This window comes from Lolium perenne, chromosome 1 (genome assembly GCF_019359855.2).
Source record: "Lolium perenne isolate Kyuss_39 chromosome 1, Kyuss_2.0, whole genome shotgun sequence".
NCBI lineage: Eukaryota > Viridiplantae > Streptophyta > Magnoliopsida > Poales > Poaceae > Lolium > Lolium perenne.
The window spans coordinates 265,064,775-265,077,935 of record NC_067244.2 but is presented as its reverse complement, the minus strand read 5'-3'; positions in this window follow the sequence as shown (position 1 = coordinate 265,077,935).

The window sequence follows — 13,161 nt, the reverse complement described above, 5'->3', positions numbered from 1 at the left end:
CACGATGTCATCGATGTAAACCTCGATGTTCCTCCCAATCTGCTCTCCAAGGCAAGCCTGCATGCAACGTTGATAAGTTGCTCCTGCGTTCTTCAACCCGAAGGTCATGACGTTGTAGCAGAAAACACCGTGTGGGGTGATGAACGCGGTCAGCTCCTGGTCTTCTTTCTTCAGCTTAATCTGATTATACCCGGAGTATGCATCAAGGAAGGAGAGGCGATCGCATCCAGCTGTGGAGTCGACTATCTGATCGATGCGAGGCAGCGGGAAGTGGTCCTTTGGACAGTGTTTATTAAGACTGGTGTAGTTGATACACATGCGCAGAGCGGTGGTGTCCTTCTTGAGTACCATGACAGGGTTGGCCACCCACTCGGCTTCCTTGAGCTCCCGAATGAATCCTGCTTTACGGAGTCGACTGATTTCTTCGCCAATTGCTCTCCTCTTTGGTTCGGAAAATCGGCGCATTGCCAGCTGCACCGGTTTGGCTGTCGGGTCAACATTAAGGGCGTGCTCAGCGAGTTCCCTGGGGATACCTGGCATGTCGGATGGTTCCCATGCAAATATCTACCAGCGCTCACGGAGGAACTCGATGAGCGCGCCTTCCTATGCGTCAGTAAGGTCAGCCGATGTATTGACTGTTTTCTTCGGGTCGGTGGGATGCACCTGCAGCTTCTTGGTTTCCTTTGCAGCGTCAAACTCGTTGGATCTCACGTTTCGATTGTCGGCTGGTGGTTGCGTGTGATCTGTAACGGTGTCAATTGCGTTGAGTTCTTCCTTGGCTCCGAACTTCGAGGCGATCTTCTGAAACTCGCGGTCGCAGTTATCTGATCGAGCAAAGCTTCCATGGACAGTTATTGGGGTCCCGTTGTTGCCTGGCATCTTCAGTTTCAAGTACGCATAGTGAGGTACGGCCATGAATTTGGCAAACGCGGGCCTGCCAAGGATGGCGTGATACTGAGATTCCCAGTCAACTACTTCGAACTCGATCTTCTCTTTCCTGAAATTGCTGGGTGTGCCGAAGACCACATCAAATGATGTTTTCCCAAGAGAATAAGCGGGTCGAGTCGGTATAATGCCGTGGAATCCTGTGTCGGATTCTCTTAGAATGTCGACTGTTAAAGCCATTGCTCTCATGGTGCTGGCGAACAATAGGTTCAGGCCACTTCCTCCATCCATGAATACTTTGCTCATATTGTATCCTCCAATCTGTGCTTCAAGAACAAGAGCTGCATGACCAGGCCTCAGAACAGCTTTCGGGTGATCCGCCCTGCTGAAGGAAATACTCTGATCTGACCAGTTGATGAAGTCGGGTGTATCAACCATGGCAACTTCCGCATATTTTACTTCCCGGGAGAACTTCTTGATCTCTCTCTTTGAAAAGCTGGTCTTATGGATCATGTTGACTTGCCCGCATGGTTCCGAAAACACCTCAGTCGATATACGCTCTTCTTCTCCTGCTGGTACGTATGGTTCTGGTACGTATGGCTCTGGTGCATAACTGTAGGATCTTGCCCTTCTCTCCATTGCATGAACTCTTGATATGGCCTCGGCTCTGAGGTCATCGCAGAATTGCCGAATTTCCAGAAAATGTCGACATTTCCTTAACATGTGACTGGACTTCTCTCGGCCATCCTTCGGATCGATGTAAGAGTGGAGGTAACACGGTGCCTCGAGCTGCTCTGTAGCCGACAGATACGGCGAGCGGGTGCGACCCTTGATTGATAACGTGTCGTGGTAACCTTGCTCAAACTGCCGAAGGTGAGGTGTTGTTCGTCCTTCCTCCTCGCGGTGCGGGTCCCTTCGTCTTTTCCTTCGCCCTGCTGTAACGTCGAAATTTCCTTGGATGCTCTCTTGTATGTCCCTGGGTGGAATTTTTAGGGTTGCCATTGGAGGAACGCTTTCCGGAACCGCGGCCTTCAGACCGGATGCGCTGGTCCTGGGGAGGCGAAGGAAACCTCCGGAGTCGATGATGAAGTGAACACCACCGAAAGTAGCGTCCATATCGCTAGACGATCCTGTAGGGATCAAGTGGGGTGTTTCGTCGTGCGGCACGAACTCGAAAGATCCACAGCGGATTGAATTCCTTGGTTCTGCTGGCGTCGGTGAATCGAGTAAGAACGCCACGGACGTGACTGTTGCTGTCGATGACTTGCCTGGTGCCGACAGGCTTCCCACAGACGGCGCCAATTGTCGAGGGTACTCCTCGACAATGCCCTCCGATTGGGGCATAGGGTTAGCGGAATCCTGCAAGCTGACACGAGACATTGGTTCACAGACAAGCGGGGAGAGCGATTTACCCAGGTTCGGGGCCCTCGATGAGGTAAAACCCTTACGTCCTGCCTGTCTGTTCTTGATTATGAAGATAATGGGTTACAATAGGGTGCCGAATAGTTCGGCTGAGATCTCGTCGAGAGGCTAAGTGCTGTGGCGACCTAGCTCTAGACTTTCTGGCGGCTAAGGGTGCTAAGATTGATTGTGTCCCTCGGTAGCCCCTCTCCTGGCCTTTATATAGGAGGCCAAGTCTCAAGAGGTCTAACCGAGTACGACTAGGTTTACAGCAGTTTTGAATCTAATCTTTCCTTGTTCGGCTGCTTCCTTGTCTTGCCCGTCAAGGATTCTTCTGGTGCGCCGTCCAGGTGGCCCATCTCGCCTCCAAGTGTCTTCATGGGCCTCCAACTAGACAACACAGGATAGGGCAATGTCGGTTACCCGAAGGGTAATGCCCACATCACCGTCCCCCTATCCAACCGGACCTGAATATTTTCCTCGCCAAACCGCCTATTATTCCATGTGAACATGTATCCCTTATAGCCCAGGTCCGATAGCCCACAGTTAGCTAGACATTCCCGAAATGCTGTCATTTGGGACTCATTGCGTGGATTACCACCCAGCTGTTCCTCTGACCAGAGTATTTCATTAAAATCTCCCGCGCATAGCCAGGGTAGATCGTCTTGCCTTCTCAAATATGTCAAAATGTCCCAAGTCCGCTGCCTGATATCCACCCTAGGCTCACCATATATGCCACTAAACCTACAGGACTTGCCTTGACAAGTAATCTGTGCATCTATATAGTACTGACACCAAGGTCTCACAGATACCTCCACCTCATCCCTCCACCATAGCGCAAGTCCACCACTTCTACCAACACAGCTCACAACCACTCCGTTTCTGAACCCCAACCTCCATTTGATCTTGTCCATCTCCTTATCACTATTTTTTGTTTCGCATAAGAACACCACCACTGGGTTGTAAGATCGTATCAGATCTTGAAGTTCGCCTACCGCCACGTCCAACCCCAAACCGCGGCAGTTAAGGCCGAGCAGATTCATTGTGCTCGGTGGCCCTGATCCTCAGGGTCCGCCGCTGGATCTTCCAACCTGTCAAAAACTGAACCAGTTCGTTGTCTCTTCTCTGCAGACTCATGTCCCTCATCACCCACAACCTGGACTGAAATTCTCTGCCAAACTTGCTTTGTGCCTCTCTTGCGAGCGATGTTACCCTGTGGTACCACCAATCTCTCCGAGGGAGGAAACTCCTGCTGTTTTCTCTATCACCTAGTAAATGTACCAGCCCCCTTGGTAGGACGCTGCTCCTGCTCAACTTGTTGCTTACCCACCAACTTGTCCTCGGCCCGAGCCCTGTGGCCCTTTATAAGACTAGATACATCATCTGTATCCCTCTGACGCTCACTCCCACCAGTGCGAGAGGAGCTCGAATATTCATAGTCATTATACAGGGATCGCCTAGGTGGTATATCACGAACAAAGGCACCACCCCTGCTTCTCATATCCGAACCAGAAGATCTACTATAAAAGCTGCTTGATAAGACAGTTGGACGAGCCGGCGGTGGAGGTTTATAATTTCTGGTCGGAGACGCCCGCAGCCATTCCCCCCACTGAGGAACCTCCTCCTCAGCAACACAACCCCCTTCCGGATGAAACAACCTGCCACAGTCAAAGCAAAAATGTGGCACCTTTTCATATTTGATATCAAACCACTTCCCTTCCTCATCATCATCTGATTCCCTCAGGTTAACACCACGTAAGAGCGGCTGCTCAACCTTTATACTAACACTGATACGGAGATCCTTTCCCCAAGCATAACCATCTTCATCCACATCAGTGGAGATATATTTCCCAATCCATCCACCAACCAGCTCTCCGTAAACCCTATTCATTTTATCCATTGGAAGATCCAAAACCCTCACCCACAATTCCAGTGAGTCGAAGACCATATCTGAAGGACGAACAGACCCTGCATAATCTTTCAGAAGTATGACGTTAAATCAAACTGCCACGGTCCATTATACCTTACGTGTTTCCAATCTCCCTCCGATGAAAATCTAACCACAAAGCGATTCTCTCCAATATCTTTAAACTGGGCATCACAAAGCAGACCCCAGGCTTTCACCATGGCCCTTTCAAGAGCACCGATCACCAGTTTACGTGGAGAACATACCTTCCCGACAACCGCCCAGCGGGGTTGTGGAATCCTTGCAGTTTCGATGTTCTTGATCACTAGGCCAGAAGGTTCCTTGTCCGTCAGGAGAAGATCACCCATCCTTGTTGATAGACCCGCAGCTAGATCCTCAGCACCCCGCTTTCCAGGAGATCTTGACGGCGTTCTGGCGACACCGCCGTCCTTGCCCGTGGTTTTTGACGCAGACGCCATCCGAGACGAATACCAAACCGCGCACGACCTCGGATCTCACCGTCGAGATCAGATCCGCTGCCGAAACCTAACCACCCTCGATAGGAAAACCCTAGCTTACCCACGATCGCCCTCCGATCGCCCTAGGGAGACGTCCTTTCTCGGTGGACCCACCTCCCCGGCCGGTAGGATAATAGTTGTGTACCTTAATTTGCACTCATTTTAAAACTGTTTGATGAAATTGATATTGCTACCCTTCATCACTCACTTTTTTATATCCTAACCACAAAACTATGTATAGGCATATAACTTTTCGCGCACCCAAGCTCAAGTCCTCTTATTTGAAATTACGATGATGTTGCATAATTGTTTTTAGGGATTTCTATTTTCGTGCCCCTGGCTCCTTAGTTGTGCTCAGTTTTCCCCAGCCCCTTAGTTTTTCCTCAGTTTTCCCCAAGACCTTGTCTGAAACCCGCAGAAGGAGCTCGGACGGAAGGAATCCCGTTTAAATGACGTTGGTTGGTGCTGGCAAGTGGGGCGGCTGTTGGTGCCCTGCAGTGGACACGTCTTCACTTATCCAGATCATCGTGGCACTAGTAGGAAAAGCCTCATCAGTGGCGCACCAAAAACACATTCTGTGGCGCATGGGTGGTGCGCCACAGAATTCTCGCCACAAAAATAAGGATTCTGTGGCACACCAGCCAATGCGCCACAGAAAGCTTAGTTCTGTGGCGCACCGGGCGGTGGTGCGCCACAGAAACAGGAAGTCTTATTTCTGTGGCGCACCACCGCCGGTGCGCCACAGAATTTTTTTTAAAATTTCAAAAAAAGTGGCGGCCAGATCTAGATCTAGATCTAGATCTGGGGCCGCTGAATTTTTTTTTTAAATTTTTCTGGAAGGTCGCCGGAGGTGGGTGATTGGTTGCGTGGGTGGGTGGAGGATGAGGCCGGCCGGAGGAGGTGGTGGTGGTGGAATAGGAGGAGGTGGAGGTGGAGGTGGTGGTGGTGGTGGTGGTGGTAGAGGAGGAGGAGGTGGTGGTGGTGGTGGTGGTGGTGGTAGAGGAGGTGGTGGTGGTGGTTGTTGTTGTTGTCGCCGGAGGAGGAGGAGAAGGTGGTTGTTGTGGAGGAGGTGGTCGCCGGAGGAGGTGTTGGTCGAGGCCGCCGTAGTAGGTCGCCGGAGTAGGTCGCCGGAGTTGTTGGTCGCCGGAGTAGGTCGCCGGAGTTGGTCGCCGGTGTAGGAGAGGAGAGAGGAGAAGTGGAGAAGTGGAGGAGAGGAAGAGAAGAGGAGATGAGGAGAAGGGGAGAAGTGGAGAAGTGGAGGAGAGGAAGAGAAGAGGGGAGGAGAAGGGGAGAAGTGGAGAATGGGAGAAGGGGAGAAGTGGAGAAATGGAGGAGAGAAGGAGAAGTGGGCGCCAGAAATTTCAAATTTCGAACGTTATTTCTGTGGCGCATGGGCACTTGGTGCGCCACAGAATTTTTTTTCTTTTTTTTGTATTTTGCAGCAAAAAATCTTTAACTGCCCGTAACTTTTTACTCTTTTCGAATTTGTAGATTCTAAAAATTGTCCAACCGGGCAAGCCCTCGTGAATTCGAATGTAGATTTTTCGTGGGAACATTTTGATATATTATGCGTTTTTTTTCGAGTTCGTATGCAACCAGAAATCCAGTTTGATGATTTTCCCACATAATTTTGCAAAAAAAGTCGAAATTATTGTTTGTTAATTCTCAGTGGTAAAAGATGACATAATACATAGGCATCTTGAAGGGATTTATTTTTTGAAAATTTTATCTATTTTTTTTATTTTTTACAGAGGTTAGAAAGGCGATCCACGGGGGGGGGGGGGGGGTGGAGTTGCATGGAACTCATGTGCGCCACAGAAATAATGCTTTCTGTGGCGCACCATCCCACGTGCGCCACAGAAAGTCTTAATTCAGTGGCGCACCAGGCCAGTGCGCCACTGAATGTCTTATTTCTGTGGCGCACGTGATCCTGTGCGCCACAGAAATAGTGAAACCAATGATTGGGGCTGACCCCACCAAATTTCTGTGGCGCATGGATCCCTAGTGCGCCACAAAATTAAGCTATTTCTGTGGCGCACCGTGTCTGGTGCGCCACAAAATAACTTTCTGTGGCGCATTTTTGGTGGTGCGCCACAGAAATAAGCTCCGCCTATAAGGGTTTTCCTACTAGTGTGGGACCCACAACTTGTCCACGTTAAGTGCGCCGGACCCACAGCTTACCCAAGTGACCGTTGCAAAATGGGAGCTCGAGCCAGCCCCACGCCTGTGCCCGTGCCCGTGCCATTGCTTCCCCTTTCTTTCCCCGCGCCCCATTGTTCTTCTTCTCCGCCAGCGGCAGCCCTTCTCCGGCAGGCGTGTGATGTCTAGTTTCTCTTTGACCTCCCATTCTTCATGGCCGCAGTATGGACCCGTGCGTTTGACAAGATGCCCTGACTGCCCACGCCAGGAGCCTCTGAAGCGGTCGATCTGTAAGACGGACGAGAACGGCAACCGTGGACGTGAGTTCCTTGCATGCGAGAGCTTGCCATATAGAGAGGGGGATAAGGTTAGATCTCGCTCCAATTTCTCTGTTTTCTCTCGATTTTCTTGCTATTCCCTCGAATTTGGGATTTAGGGTTCCCGTTGTTGTTTTCAGATCCTGAAGAAATGCAGGCATTTCGAGTGGATCGATGTGTACGTTCAGAGGCTTCAATTGCAGGAATCAATTGGCGCTATTGGGGAGCGCAATTTGGGAGGGGGGCTTGCTGTAGAGAATGCGGCGGAGAGAGGAGCTGTTCCGATTATGCCTAATGCTCCCAATGTAGGACTGGTGGAAGTGAAGGGAGAATTGAAGAAAATGAACAAGCAGTTAAGGCAGCTGATCGAGTTGAACAAGCAAGCTAATCTGATGGCTGGTTGTTTTTTCTGTTGTATAATTGCGATCGGATTCTTATCATTGCTCACCAGGCGCTAGAAGTTGTTACAAGGGATACCTTGTTACAAATTCATTATTCAGTTACATGTACTTGTAGTTGTTTTCATGGTTAGTGTGTGCATTCACCGAAATTACCAACTATATTGGAATGCTTTTTTGTATGCCTCATGTTTATACAAGGGATTCTTATCATTGCTCACCGAACTATATTAGTGTGTGCCGTTTCAAATTACCGAAACTATATGCCAAAACTATATCCCCTAAAAGAAAAAGGAAAGCGAAAGATAGTTGATAATTGTTAGAGGGGTGAAAATAATGCATTCACCGAAATCCGCAAATATGTATGCCTAATGTTTATACCGAAATTATACCACTTTTGGGCCGTTTCAAATTACCGAAACTATATGCCAAAACTATATCCCCTAAAAGAAAAAGGAAAGCGAAAGATAGTTGATAATTGTTAGGGGGTGACAATAATGCATTCACCGAAATCCGCAAATATGTATGCCTCATGTTTATACCAAAATTATACCACTTTTGGGCCGTTTCAAATTACTAAAACTATATGCCAAAACTATATCCCCTAAAAGAAAAAGGAAAGCGAAAGATAGTTGACAATTGTTAGAGGGGTGACAATAATGCATCCACCGACAGAGAGAGAGAGGGGTGGCCATGAAGAGAGAGAGAGAGAGGGGTGGCCATGAAGAGACGGGGAGGGGTATACTGCCCGTTAGATCAGTTGATCAACGGTTCGTGGAGTCGATCCGTGTGACAACGGCTCAACCAATCAGGATAAGTTTGGGCTTCTGAGAGCATTTGTGACAGAACTTGAGGGCAAAACTGAGTAGTACTAACAATCCAAGGGCACATAAATAGTAAATAGACTAAGGGATTCAAACAAAAAGAATTACAAAATGAAAAATGCGTGTTTTGTACAATATAATTCATATTGGGCTACATCAAATTATTTGCAATTCAAATATACATGAGTGTGATAATTATAGCATCATTTAGACAAACTATGTTTTTGGGGAAGATGTTTTGCAAAGGGGTTTGAGTGGAAAACCATGCATCTTCATAGCTACACTAGTCATTCTGAGAAGTGGCAATTTATGGTAAAACTTGATTCATATATGTTTGTTAAGGTTTTCTTGGTGGCAGGTTGCGTAGGAAGACTCCATGAGTAGGTGCCACTATGTTTTTATTTTTTTGAATTTTTTTGCGCATGAAATGCCTCAATTAGATATGTTAATCTCATTTGTTGACTCTCTGTTGACTAGCTACTTGAGGGTAAAACTGAGTATATTGCACTTGCCAGTCTAAGTACTCGAGGGGAAAACTGAGTACAGATAAAATTTCTGTATAAGGCCCGAGGTTATAACTGAGTACACCAAACGTCCCAGGGTTAGACTCGTGTCGCGGTGCACGTTGCAGCCGTGCATAGCGGACGCGTGTTGCGGTACACGCCACCTTCGTCTTTATAGAGCCCTTTTCCTCTCCCTCTACGCACGTTCTCACAGCAACCGCCTCTCCTGTCCCATCATCTTCTCCACAACCGAAGAAAAAACCCCGAAGAAAACCGCCGGCGATGGAGAAGAATGAGATGCCCATTGTCGGCGCATCAGCCGCTGCCCCCGTCCAGGCCCCTGTCGCTGCTTCCAACATAGCAGTCGGCGCATCAGCCGCCGGCGCATCGGCCGCCGCCACAGTACAGGCCCCCGTCGCTTGGGACCCGTACGAACCAGTGCCGTACGTCGCGCCGGAGAACCCCTACGACACCAGCATCATCGACGACGAGCCGGAGGTAACCCTTTGCTCCCTTGTTCTTATCCCATTTCAATCCTTTTGTGTTAGATCTAGCGTTATTAGGGTTCGTCTGTTCCTAGTTCAATCCATTTGTGTTAGATCTAGCGTTATTAGGGTGCGTCTGTTCCTAGTTCAATCCTTTTGTGTTAGATCTTGCGTTATTAGTGCTTGTGATTTGCTTTTGTTTAAGATTTGTGCCGATGATGATGAATATTTGAGCACAAATTGATTCAGGGTTTGGTCAGTAAACAATTGGTGTGTTCAAATTTGTTGTGCATGATCTTTGGTTTACTGACTCAAATCCTGGATATAAGTGTGTCCAATGTAACTGAGGCTACCTGTTTTTTTCGAGCCCATATTATCATGCATGATCTTTGTTCACTCTCTGTTCCATCATCGTTGCAATTGACTCCATGTTTTTTGCACGATCTTTGGTGCTACGTGACAGGTGCAGAGCAGCGACGTCGACAGCGATGACGAGTCCTTCCACACCAAGACTCGTCACGTCCTCAGGAGGCTGCAGTCCGGCCATTACGATGGCCCCTTTGCTCGAGGCATTTACAAGTGCCCCTGTCGTTGCCTAATCGACGGTACCTCGGAGGAGGGATCCTCACGAGGGGGAGAAGAAGTAGGGGCCATAGGGCGGAGTGCACACGGGACGGTGGTACGCGAGTTACCCAGCTTCGGAACACCTGCACGATGACAGGGCCTACTGCTGCTTGTCTGGAATTATCTGGGCGCTTTCGCGTTGTTACAATGAGTTGTGGTTGTTCTCAACGTGCACGTGAACGTGAACGTGAACGTGAACGTGCCTCTAGGGCTCCCAGGATCCGGCTTATAAAGGCGCACGGATCTAGGGTTTACATGGAGAGTCCTAGCCGGATTACAGGTTGCCTAACTACGGTACAAGGTCTTGCCGTGTACGTCAAGGATCTGCCTTCCTCCCTACGTCGTACTGGATCCGGGTTCCACATGGGCCTCCATGGATCCGGGTTACTCCTGGGCCTCCATGGATCCGGGTTACTCCTGGGCCTCCATGGATCCGGGTTACTCCTGGGCCTCCATGGATCCGGGTTACTCCTGGCCTCCATGGATCCGGGTTCCACATGGACCTTCACGGATCCGACTTCCTGCGATGGTCGGTTGGGATCCGGCTTCCCTATCCTGGGCTGGACTTCATCCTTTAGGATCAACAGCAACTGGGCCGCCCGACGGGCCACACGCCACATCACCATCTATGGGCCACCCGGGCTTGCCGGATCTAGGCACTGTCGATGGTACACCCATGAAGTATACCCACAACAGTAGCCCCCAGAGTTCTCCGAGTTTCACCTGCTGTTTCCGCCTCACTAGTCCATCATGGTCTCCGGCAATATTGGTAACGCGGAGAAACTTGAAGAGCTCTAACTTCATATTTTCTTCTTTCCCAACTTTCAGTCGGAAAAAACCCTCATCCTGCGGGACTTCATCCATCGACAGTACATAACATATCTCCGGGTTACTCCCCTGCTTGCGGACAAGAATTTGCTTATCTTCACGCCGTTACCCGGAACCTTAAAAGATTCAAACGGTTCCGCCTATCTTGGCGCCATTTTCGCGTGATTCGAGCGGTAAGTTGAGGTGCGGATCCGACTACCAAAAATTAGTTGCGGATCCGGCTACCAAAAATTGAGGTGCGGATCCGGCTACCAAAAATTAGGTGCGGATCCGGCTACCAAAAATTAGGTGCGGATCCGGCTACCAAAAATTAGGCGCGGATCCGACTAGTTAGCCAGATTTTCGCCATCTTTGAAAATTTTCTTGACATAACCATATGTATGTAGCCCCCGAGCGTTGAGTCGGCTTGCTCCAAGGAGACACGATGCTCAGAAACTTAGCCCCTAAGCGTCAAGGTGGAAATTTTCTGGCTTGTTACTCAGAGAACTTCATCGATGTAGCCCCCGAGCGCCAAGGTGAATTTTCTTGAAAATCCGGCTTGGTGCTCTTAGAGTAGCTTTATCTTTATATGTGACTTAGGAATAGCGTAAATCCCAAGCATCTAGGCGGAAATTTCCAGCACTGATACCTGAAAGGAAACACACTTTTCACCTAAGATCAAACCGCAGCCCACGAGGGTTGGTTCCGGCTAAGCATAGCGGAATCAAGACTCAAGTTGCTTTTCCAGCTGTGCACGCCATGGATCCGCCTAACCTCGGGAGATTGTTGTACGTCCAAGTGTCATGTACCTGATACATAAACATAAAAACATATTTGTATTAAATTGTTTCTTTGATCATGTTCAACGAACAAATGTAAGGCGGAACAAAAACGGCCTTTGAACAAATGTTTTAAAGCTGAAACTATGCAGCAGTTGAACAACATAAAACTGTCAAGGCGGAAAAAACTCGACTATCTTGAACAGTTAATGTAATTTATATGTTTTAAGCAAGTGCTGGTTTATCCGTTCTTCTGGTTCATATGCTTGACTTTTCGCGAGACGGCGAACTTTAAACACAGAACATCTGCTGAGGCGATAGCGCTTAATAGCGAAACAATCAAGAACCTCAGAAACAGAGGCCGGTTTTAAGTACCGAAATGTCACTACTAAGGAATCCACATATAAACAACAGAAAACGTGTAGGCCAGAAAACTCAAGCTAACGCCCGAAAGCGGAATTTTTGCAGCGTACTGGAGCCTTAAGCGGCAAAAACAGTACAAAGTTTTTCACGAGCGCGAGGCAAATCGTGGGAAAGATATGACCAACAATGAAAGCGGTAAAAGACTCAGAATATGAGTGAACCAATCTTAATCTCATGATCATACAATTTTAAAATATTAAATATAAATAGGCACTTAGCTGTTTGGAGCGGAGTCAACGTCGGTCGTGGTGGTTTTTCTTCAGCGTTCCGTCGAGCCGGTGCGAGATTGATTGTCGCAGTGGTGCAGATCCACCTACCAAAATTTAGGTGTGGATCCGACTTCCAAAAATTTAGGTGCGGATCCACGGTGGGCGCCAACTGTCGTTGCCTAATCGACGGTACCTCGGAGGAGGGATCCTCACGAGGGGGAGAAGAAGTAGGGGCCATAGGGCGGAGTGCACACGGGACGGTGGTACGCGAGTTACCCAGCTTCGGAACACCTGCACGATGACAGGGCCTACTGCTGCTTGTCTGGAATTATCTGGGCGCTTTCGCGTTGTTACAATGAGTTGTGGTTGTTCTCAACGTGCACGTGAACGTGAACGTGAACGTGAACGTGCCTCTAGGGCTCCCAGGATCCGGCTTATAAAGGCGCACGGATCTAGGGTTTACATGGAGAGTCCTAGCCGGATTACAGGTTGCCTAACTACGGTACAAGGTCTTGCCGTGTACGTCAAGGATCTGCCTTCCTCCCTACGTCGTACTGGATCCGGGTTCCACATGGGCCTCCATGGATCCGGGTTACTCCTGGGCCTCCATGGATCCGGGTTACTCCTGGGCCTCCATGGATCCGGGTGACTCAGGGGCCACCATGGATCCGGGTTACTCCTGGGCCTCCATGGATCCGGGTTACTCCTGGCCTCCATGGATCCGGGTTCCACATGGACCTTCACGGATCCGACTTCCTGCGATGGTCGGTTGGGATCCGGCTTCCCTATCCTGGGCTGGACTTCATCCTTTAGGATCAACAGCAACTGGGCCGCCCGACGGGCCACACGCCACATCACCATCTATGGGCCACCCGGGCTTGCCGGATCTAGGCACTGTCGATGGTACACCCATGAAGTATACCCACAACAGCCCCTTCTGCAA